This window comes from Vigna umbellata, chromosome 5, assembly GCF_029865625.1.
Source record: "Vigna umbellata cultivar VRB3 chromosome 5, Vumbellata_1.0, whole genome shotgun sequence".
NCBI classification, from domain to species: domain Eukaryota; kingdom Viridiplantae; phylum Streptophyta; class Magnoliopsida; order Fabales; family Fabaceae; genus Vigna; species Vigna umbellata.
The window spans coordinates 18067133-18078294 of record NC_142169.1 but is presented as its reverse complement, the minus strand read 5'-3'; positions in this window follow the sequence as shown (position 1 = coordinate 18078294).

Sequence of the window (11162 nt, the reverse complement as noted above, 5' to 3'; positions counted from 1 at the left end):
TATAGTATTAAGCCATAATCTATTATTTTTATGTGTGTAGTTGAATAAAGTTAGAGTGTTGAGCCATAACCTACTATTATAATTTATCCCATTTTTTAATTATTATGCTCAAATTCTATCATGTTAAATTTTATATATCAAACGCTAAAAAGTGCTAGTAATGAAATCGGATGAAGAAATAGTTGCGTCTATTTAACATATTTGATTAGAGTTTAATTATTTGTTAAATCCACCAGAAATGAAAATAATCATTTTATTCCCAACATAATTATTTTATATTGAAAGTAACTTTGCGAAAATTCAAATCTCGATTAGAGCTTAATTTTTTAATCATGAAAAAGTGAATAGAAAACATAAATTAGTAGATATGCTTAACACCAGAAACAAAATATCACACAAATACTTACTGGACTATAAGGAGATCCTTCTCTAAAGTGTCATGTCTCTTACATCTTAGCTTTTGATTTTTATAACATTCAAACATTAAACAAAGACCAAGAAAAAATTATGAAACTGCCCCTGATTGGTAGTTACACCTGAAAATCTCTTTTTCTCATTTTATGACATACCAAACACACAAAAAATACAAAACTCCATATCCTTCTCAGTTTATATCAGTGATGGTAATACAAACTTGCTTATGATTAATATTATTATTGTTTTTATTATTATTAATATTATTATTATTGTTATTATATTATTATTGTTATTAATATTAGTGTTGTTATTGTTATTAATTATTGTTATTATTATATAGATATGTTGTTGTCATTATTTATAATATGATTGTATTGAGAAGAGGATGAAAAAGTCACATTCACACACGTACATGAGCAAATCATGTTGGTATCAAATAAAGAGGAGATAAGGTGTAACTGATGGAAATTGCTTTTGTTTTTTTATCAATCAAAGGAATCATATATATTAAAGTTTGTAACAAAGTTCATCACCTTTAAAGTTATGAAACCGGAGTTAAGGTATATGAGTAGGACCACAAGGAAGTGTAGTAGCCCATACTTATCATCAAGCGTCAATCGCATTTTAAACATCATTTTCCTTTTTCTACATCAAAAACAAGAAAATAAAAAGTGGGGACAATCAAATAATGAGCCTTCTTTTACACTAAATAAAATAATTTTGATATAGATATACCTCGAAACCAACTGGGACTTTAGGCCCTCGTATTACATGAAAAAAAACTATGTATAAATTTATTATTTGAAGATTGTATATTAAAAATATGTGTTAATTTTTTATATAAGTTTATTTAATTTTTGGTATGTTGTAAATTACTTTAGTATTTCTAAAATTTGGACTTGAGCGTAATTTAATTTTGAAACTAATTTTATAACTGAGGGTTATATTTATTTATATAATATAAATTTATTTTTATAAGTTGATGTGTATATATCACGAACATAAAATTAAATATTTATGATATAATTTAATATAATATTTTAATAACTGATGACACAAAATTTAACAAATTTTTTTTTATTGTCATAAACTTGATAATATTTGTTAAAATGGACTTTTAAATTTACTTAATCCTAAAACATCATTAAAGTAAAATTTGTATTTATTTATATACTTTTTTTATTTCTAATATTGAACGAATATAAAATATTAGAGTGAAAAGATTATATAAATTCTATCAATTTGTTTATTATTTACGTCCTAACTTTCATTAGTATTTTTCTTTTATAAAACCAAGAGATGAAATATTCATAAGATAGTGAGGCACATTCATTATCTTTGAATATATATATATATAATTATGAGTAACTTCATGTTTTATTGAAAAAGTTGTATGATACTATTAATTAGCTAGTCATCTTGTGCATGAGTAAGGAAACAGTGGAAATAATGATTAACCAGAGAATGAAGACATGAACATAATGACAATTTTGTCGATTGAAATGGAGTAATATAGAAAGTTTCTGGAGACTGTCGGCATCAAAATGAGCACACAGGTCCCTTCGTGCCACCCAAAGGAAAAATCTAAAATGTTTTAGGGTTTTCAACTAGGGTCAAAATTCATTTTCAATTTCTATTTTCAAAGCCAGCTTTTGCTTTTGTATTTTTCTAATTAATTAATTTTAATTCTCTTAATTAATAAAATTTGATTAAGATGACAGACAAAGTTCATCCATTATAGAAAAACCACATGAAAATTAAAACAACCGTTATTAAAATGTTAAAATATAGAAACCAATACCTATATAATAAAATGGCAATCCGTTAAAGAACATAACAAATAATTACTTTTAACTATATGTTTTCTTAATCAGCCATATAATTTTCATTTATAAAACTCAATCTCAATGTAACTTAAGCACCTGAAATCTAATTTAAATCATATTAAACAAGTCTAATTTCACTCATACTAATGGCTTGTAGATTGTTTAAGTTATTGACCGAGAAGAAGAAAAAAGTACTAACAACCCATTTTTTAATATATATTTTTATATAAATCGAAACATATTGAAAATAAGAAATCATGATGAACTCTACCTCTCTTTTTTTACTAATTTTACAAGTTTTAATAAAGTAAAATGAATTATATTAAAGAAATTGTTTTAATAGAGTTTGAAAGTAAGAGAATTAAAGGTGAATAAAATGTGTGGTTAAGGAGTAAAGAAGAAACCCTAATATATAGAGTAGCTAGGTTCCCCTCGTGTTTTCCACATGTATTGTTGGCTCCTTCCAAATTGGAGATGAATTGAAAGCTACTATTGACCAAGAAGAACGTGATGAGTGATGACACCTTCAGAAGTAGTAAGCTTTGCCAGCATGGAACCCTGTCACGACCCTGTAAAAACTAATCACCTTTGACTATATATATATATATATATATATAACACTTCCTTTCAAACTATGCATATCTCTTTTCTAACTTCAAAAAATATCAATCAGAGAGAGGTAGGTAATTTTACCATGAATTGCTGTTCTACTTTTCTATTTATTATTATTAGGTCCAACGGGTATGGTTGCCATTAAATTAAATTAAATTCTACCACATTACACACCTCTCATCACATTATAATATCATAACAACTCTTAACTGGTTCAAAGCTCAACCATCAGAATATTTCTAAACCTAATATATATGGGTGCAGGAATCATCAAAAGGGAAAGTTCAATTCTTCATCATCTTGGTCAACTGAGAAAATGGAGAGGAAAGATATGAAACAAGGGATAAATCTGACCATTGATCACTAATGACTTAGTGAGGATAAAATGTGTTATGTAACTTTAACTTTGATTTAAAGATAAAGTTGGTAATTTTCAAGAAGTTTCAAAGTGTCTTTTGTTTGACCCGTTCTCGGACTACTATCGAATCATCCATTAATTCTACTCTCACGCTCGAGATGTCAATACCTCAGCGTAAAAAAAGTGTGTTGAAAGTCTCACGGCGACTAGAGATAAAACCAAATTATAATATATAAATAAGTACAAATCTCACCATACAAATCGGTTTTGTGAGATTGAATTAAACTTAAAATCACTTTCTAAGTCTGATAAGAGCAAAGAAACCATTAGCAGCAATGATTAAGGTTAAATTTTGTTGCAGATGTTGACCAAACAAGGCTATGAGAAATTAGTGTGTGTGTAAACACTCAAAAGTCAAGAAATTAAGGTTGTCATTTTCCTCTCGGGGTTGCACCTCATATAGTATTATTAGTTTTTTTGAGTTAGGTTAAAGAATTGAGTTAGATTTTATTTCATATATATAATTAAAATTAGACTGAATTGATGAATTTGTGGATTTTAAAATTAAAGAATTTAACTCGTAACAAATATATAATAAGAATGTAAACTGTCTCAAAAATGAATTAGAAAAATAATTTTAAGGTTTGTTTTATAAATATTATTTATGTAATATATATAATAAAATTAAGAAATATTAGAAAAAAAAACTTTAGAGCTTTTAAAATATAATAATTTTGTTTCCACCTAATAGCCTTGTCCAATTCATACTAATGATGTTTGTTGAATTGATGGTTAAAAATGACATTTCTATTTCGAATAAAGTTGGTTGAATTGGAAAAAAAAATTGACTAAATCTCATTCAAGAGAACCACCTATGCTCCTAGAAATTAAGTTAGTATAAGTCAAATTCCAGTTTCTTTATTTCTTATAATCTAAAAGAATCATTTTCATTTTAATTTTAAATTATTATATTATACATTTCGTTGTATTATCTGTATTTCTTTTGTTAATTTAAAAAATATCGATTTACATAGATATCTTTATCGAAATTGTTTGAAAATAATTATTACCCATTTAACTAGTCGTGAACAAATTATTTTGCGCCTCCTTTAAACTAAAACAAAATAATGAATTGAAATGAATATAAGTTAAAGTTCATTAATATTATAAAATAATTTATTTTGATAATAATGGGATTACACATTCAATGTTCTTGGTTTTGATTATTTTGCATAAATATTAAATCAATTTGTTTACTTTTACTAATACCCTATTTGAAATAAAATATGAAACCAGTTTTACCTTTCTTTTTTTTATGGAGTAGTTGAATAGTATAGTTTCAAATGGTTAGAAAATAAAAGGATAAGGTTATGTTGGCTTCGTCAGCCAAACAAAGAAGAAGAAAAAACTGACACCCTCTTCAGTGCGGTCTGGATACAGTTCGTACTCTCACCCACTCTCCCTCGTTGGATGAGATCTGATTACGTTTCTAGACACAACTTTGTAGAAAAAGATAACATTTATTTTTCAAATTTCAAAACATCGATATTGATCACATCATTTCTGTAACTTTTTTCATATTTTATCTTCAATATTTGTTTTTTCAATCTGTAATAATTCATAGAAAAAAAGTATTAATTTTTGTACACGTTTATTTGTTTGTTTTATTTTTAATTTGTGTTTCTAATAATTTTATAAATATTTATTTTTCAACTGTTAGATAAAACCGTTAGATTCCACAAATAACATAACTCTGTTCATAAGTCGGAGAAAACAAGTGATAGTTCTTTTTCATTGATTAATGAAAAATAAATATAGCATAAAAGATAAATATCAATGTAACTCATAGTCAACTTTGTAAAAAACTTAATATATCACATTCAATACTCCATATTAGAATTTTATTTTTTTAGAATACATTTTTTTCTTAATAGTTTGAAAATTATTCTTTTATAACATAAAATGTCAATAATATTTTCTAAAATGTCAAGAACATAAAATATATTTTAAAAATAATTTTAAAACAAAATCTTTCCGCTAAAACTTTATAAGAAAGCGAGATCACGTTGACAAAAAGTAAAAAGTATTTTAATTTAATTGACAATAGGTATATATTTTTTAAAATTTAATCATTATATATGATTTTAAAAGCACTGTCTCGAGGTTGAGAGTGAATTTAGAAAAGAGTGTGTAGTATACACCGAAAGCAAAAGATATAACAATCTTTAAGAACAGAAAATAAAAAAATGAAAAATAGTATAATATTTTATGTAAAAAATATTGATTTGATTGATGTATTTTAAATTTCTATTTTATTTTTAACTATATTTTAAAATTAAAAGAAAAATAAATTAAAAATATTAAAAACAATAACACACGATGTTCACCATAATATAAATCAATCATTTGTACTACTTATGTATATGAAAAAGGTCCTTTTAATATCTATATTTTCAAATTTTACTTCTTAAATTTTTTTAAATTAAAATAATTATTCTATCAATTTTAATTGATCGTTTATTTCATTTTAATTATTTTTTTATTTGACTGTTTTTCTAAACTTAATATTTTTTAATTAAAAATTTATCTACAAAATAAATAAAAATCACTTACAATAAAATTATAAAAATTATTTATATTTAATTTTATAATTTTAGTAACAACAGTAATAACCATTTTTTTATTTTTTTATTATCATATAAGAGTTAAAACAACACATGTATGTTAAGTGATATATCGACTCTATGTACTACAAATCATTTATTATCATTTTATAAAATTATTAATTTTCCTAAAAAATAAAGACACAAAATAAAGAAGAGTATTATTTTGCTGCACCTCCAAACGGTTTTTTCTTTCTAGACTTCCAAATTCAAAAAATAACTATTAGTAAATGATGTTAAATTTTTTTTGAACGAATTTTGAAATTTGTTAAAGATTTAAAAAGATTTTAACAGATTTTAAAATTCGTTAAAAAAATCTATTAATTTAAATATCTATTAAAAAAATCTATTAATTTCAAAATCGTTGAAAATTTTGAAAATTCCATCAATAAATTTTAAAATCCATTAAAATCTTAGAAAAATCCTTCATTAAATTTTAAAATTTGTTGAAGCCTTCCAAATATCATTCTACAGCTTTTTCGAAATCTGTAAGCATAAAAGATAGAAATGTATGATTTTATGAACTGCAGAGGGAAAGAAACTTTAAAAAATATATTTTAAGTTAATTTTTTTAGAAGATAGTTTTGAAATTTTAAAAAAATTTGAAGATACAGAAAGAAATGGTTAGAGGTGTAGGAAAAAAGCCCAGTAAAAAATAATTAAAGGGTGTTTCACCCTGTAACTCCAACCCTTTCATCCTACCTCCAATTTTCATCCCTGAAGATGGTTATACATTAAAATTGATTTATTGAAAAATTAATGTGTACATTAAATGAAGCGTTTTTCAGCGTTAAATATATTGTTTAGAAGACCTGCACCACATTCACCTCTGTTAAGTGTTTGCACTTCATGCACTCATTTTCTTTAGTTTTCTCCTACTTGAGTTTTGAGAGATTATTATAACATTTCATTTATAAGTGTTTAATTAAATAATTTAAAATTTTTAGATAGATATTTTGTATACTTGTATGAATATTTTAAATTTATTAAAAATACAAACTGTCAAACCCTTGAAAATGACATGTGGAAGAAAGGGACAGATGTCTCAAAAAGATGAGTTTGAGTATTTTATATGGCTTTCTCAAAACACAGCTTATCCCATTTCTCAGAATTTATATCTCTCTAAAACTCAAACCTCTACATTTTCTCTTCTTTCTTTCTAGAAATCCTCTATCTCCTTTCATTTTTTCCTCAAACAGCCACCGTCTAAGCAATTTGGGAGTCAAGATCTCAATCTACACCGATCAAAATCAAGTTTAGAGTCAAGTAAGTTCATTCTCTTCTTAGAAATTCTACTTCCTGACACATGCAAACCAAGTTCCTGGTTGCATGTGTTCATCAGCTCCTTCTTCTTAGTTCTCACTATTTTTCTGGTAATTTGGGTTGGTATTTCTTCACCGTTCGGTGAAGTATAGGTGTTCTTGGTATAATCCTGGGAAGGAAGCAAAGTCTGAAAAAGAATAATCATTGTTCGGTCCGGTCAAGAGGTAAGGGAAGCTAAATAATTTAATTACTTGATTTTGATGTATGAAAATGTTGTTTGATAATTATGCATGTGTGTGAAACTGATCTGGATAAAGCGGTATGAGTATAAAATTGGATGAATTGGATGTTCGGTGCTGTTGGTGTGGAATATTGATGATGTGATTATGATAATTTTGTATCTGCATGATTATGGTTCAGTGGCCGAGTGAAATTGAAAGGTAGTGTGGTATTGAAATTGGAAAATTGTTTGGGTTTGGTCTGTATAGGAAATCTGATTCCCGGTCATTGAGTTTATGATTCTGCAGAATTGATTCTCAAATCTGTGATGAAACTCTCTTAGCAATGTTAGAAAAGTTTAAATAATCTTAGTCCAGTATAAAGAAGTGTTTAATATATGTTTCGAGGATTAGAGGTTGGACGAGTATAGTGGAATTGGTAATGTTTGGTGTCGATCATTATTCTGCAGTTATTCTGCAGAATTATGTAGTTCACTAAGGGTTCGGGGTTGACCGCTCGACCATGCTCTGATTTGGTCGTTCGGCCTTCTCCTGTGTTCGGTTATTAATTGGGTTTGGTGTGTTTGGAGTCCTCCCAGTTCATGACCGTTCGGCCTTAGTAGCGCTCAGTCTCGGTAATGCTTATTTTGTACTACCGCTCGGTCTCAGTAGTGATTGGTCTTGTATTGGTACTTGGTTGGTATTGATGTCCGGTCGAAACTCTTAGTGTTCAGCATGAGCCCTAAGTGTTCGGCCTAAGCCTATAATGATTAGTCTAAGTTAAAGAGTGTTCAATCTTAGACTGATACTCGGTTTCTTAAAGAGTGTTCGGTCTTAGTCTGATACTTGGTTTCTTAAAGAGCGCTCGGTATTGTACTAGCCGTTAGGCTAGTAATAGCGCTCGGTCTAGTACTAGCAGTTAGGCTAGTGATAGCGCTCAGTCTTGTACTAGCTCTTAGGCTAGTGATAGCGCTCGGTTCTGTACTAGTGCTCAATATCGTAAAGTGTACTAAGTTAGCAGTGTTTGATCTAAGTCGATATTATTCGTTCCAAATCATAAGTGCTTGATATAAGTTCAAATGTTCGACTCCTACTTGAGTCTTATTCTCAAAATGACCATTCGGTCATATTCTCATATTGGGAGTGCTCTCCTGTTCGTTCTTGTTCATAGGTTATGTTGAACTTTCACGTTCGGTCTGGTTTAAAGGTGGGATTATTGTTTCACTGTGATGTGTGATATGTATTTAAAGATATGATGAATGAGGAAATATGTTGAATGAAGTATGTATTTAAATTGTGATACACATGAAATTATATGGGTATGAAAGAGTATTCCAGGGAGGAATATCTCAAGATTGGTTATTGAATGGTAAAGTATAAATATGGTCAGACCAAACTTTCGTTCATCCTGACGTTCTAATGGTCATCGAGTCTCAAGTAGAGAATGGTGGCGCATGTGGTGAGAATAGCAGGAGACCTGGTTGCGTATAGCTTGGGGTTCCAGCTATCGGACTAAACTCGTGTGTAGACTTGGGTTTCCAGCTACAGTGAGGGATGAAGGGCTAACCTCGTGTGGCGGCTTGGGTTTCCAGCTATGGTAATTTTGATGGTTTTCCAGAGTACCTTTCCACGAGTGTAAGAACGTCGTATCTACATAATTCATACAGTCTGGGCACTCAGAGTAAAGTGAAGAGTCAATGCATGCATTGTAGTATGATTATGGGTGGAAATGTATGATTGTTTGTTACATGATGGACTGATTGATTTATATCAGATTTATGTGAGTAATCTGTTTACATAGTTAATTAAATTACACTAGTTTACCCTTATTTTCCTGTCTTGTCTGGTTGTCATTTCGGTCGTCCTCGTCCTTGCAATGATCACCCTGTGAGTGTGAGCAGAAGGAGCTGAAGTTTTTTTGGAGCAGGCGATGGTAGGAGAAGATGGTTCTTGCTAGGGTAAGACCGTTCGGTCTGGTGCTGGTTTTGTATTAGTAAAAGATCGTTCGGTTTAATACGCTGCTTGTATGACTGATCAGTCTGATCTTATGAGTTGTGTTAGTATAGGTTTCTTTAAAGTTGTAAATTTATGGTTATTCTAGGATATCTGTAAATTAACTTTATTGTTCTTGTAAACTGTTATATTTTATTATGAATGTAAGGACTCTTAAGTATAGTTTAAAGCTATATTTTTGGGGATGTTACACAAACTTATTTAAAATTTATATCAAAAAATTATAAAAGTTATCAGGTAGTTTTAAGTATTATTGTTTTTTGATTTTATAATTTAATTATAAATGTTTAATTTATTCTATTAGTTTTAATTTTGATAAAATTTTGTTATAAAATAAATTGTTGTGAGAACCAGATGAAATGGCATGCAGAGAAACATAAACGCTGAAACTGTTAAGAATGTTTGACCATATTCTTTTTGATTTCCATAAAAATTAAAATAAATTTTAATTAGGGGCAAAATAGGAATTCTGTTAAAGTTTGGAGGTGCAAAATGAAAGGGATTGAAGGTGTAAGGTGAAACGCCCCACAATAATTAAGATACCCATATTCAACTAGGCCTAGCCCATTTACCATCTAAGCAACTTTTATTAGTATTTAATTCAAATTTATTTTTGGCATAAACCTTTACTAAAAATCTCTTTACAGAGATTTAAAAACATTTTTGCACGCATTAATAACATCATTTATATATCGCGTGAAATAAAATCCTTGGGCCTGCAAACTATATTTGTATTTTGAGATTAAATGAATTATTTTAATTTATACACTCACTGCAAACTATATTTGTGTTTATTTTTCAAAAATCTTTCTACCTTTTAAAGATATCATTCTCAAATACAAATCCCCTTTCTGTTTTTCTTTTACTCAGAAGCAGTAAAGAAAGATTATAGGGCAGCTGTTTTGGTCCCCAATTTTTTTTTCTGTCAGAAATTAAAGTATACATATAATTATAATTAAATTATGAAGATTTCCAATGTGTTTTTAACATACATCATTTAATTCTAATAAATATAAAAACATAAAATGAAATATATTAAAGCATAAGAACGGATAAAATATAAAGAGAAATAATATTTTTTTTTATATTTTCTTTTCTTACGTGTTCAATTATTCTTTTTTTTACAATAAAACATATAAATCATTATTTCTATTTATTTCTCATTGGTATTTTCTATCTTTTAAGAAAAAAAGTAAAATATATATTCATTATTTCTACTCATATTTCATGTCTCGCTTTTTTATAAGAAAAATAAAATAACTCTCTCTCCTCCCTTTAACATTGATTTTATAGTATAATATTCTTTTATATGACTTTTTACTTTTACTGTTTCTAATGTAAATAGAATATTTCATAATGTTCAGTTTTAGATGTAACTTATTATGTTTCTTAAAATTTTAGGTATGATTCAATTGTTTAGGATAAAAAAATAGATGTAATTTTTATATATTTTTAATTACATTCATTTATGTATTACTTTTGAAATATTCTTTTAAATATCACTTGTAATTTGTAAATCTATTAATTAATTTAAAAAAACATAAATTCTGATATCATTATTTAATATTGAAATTTAACAAAATCTTATTTATTCAAATCATCATATCAGTCCAAAACTTAAGAATTAAATTTTATAACTTAAAAAAAATCAAATATTTTCCAAAATTCTTAAAAGTTATACGGTACGTCTATTTACATATATGTATTTTCAACCATATCTTTAACAATATCTGCTTTCGTATAACACAAATTATATGATCATCGCAATATACATAAACAAGTAAGGGTAAAT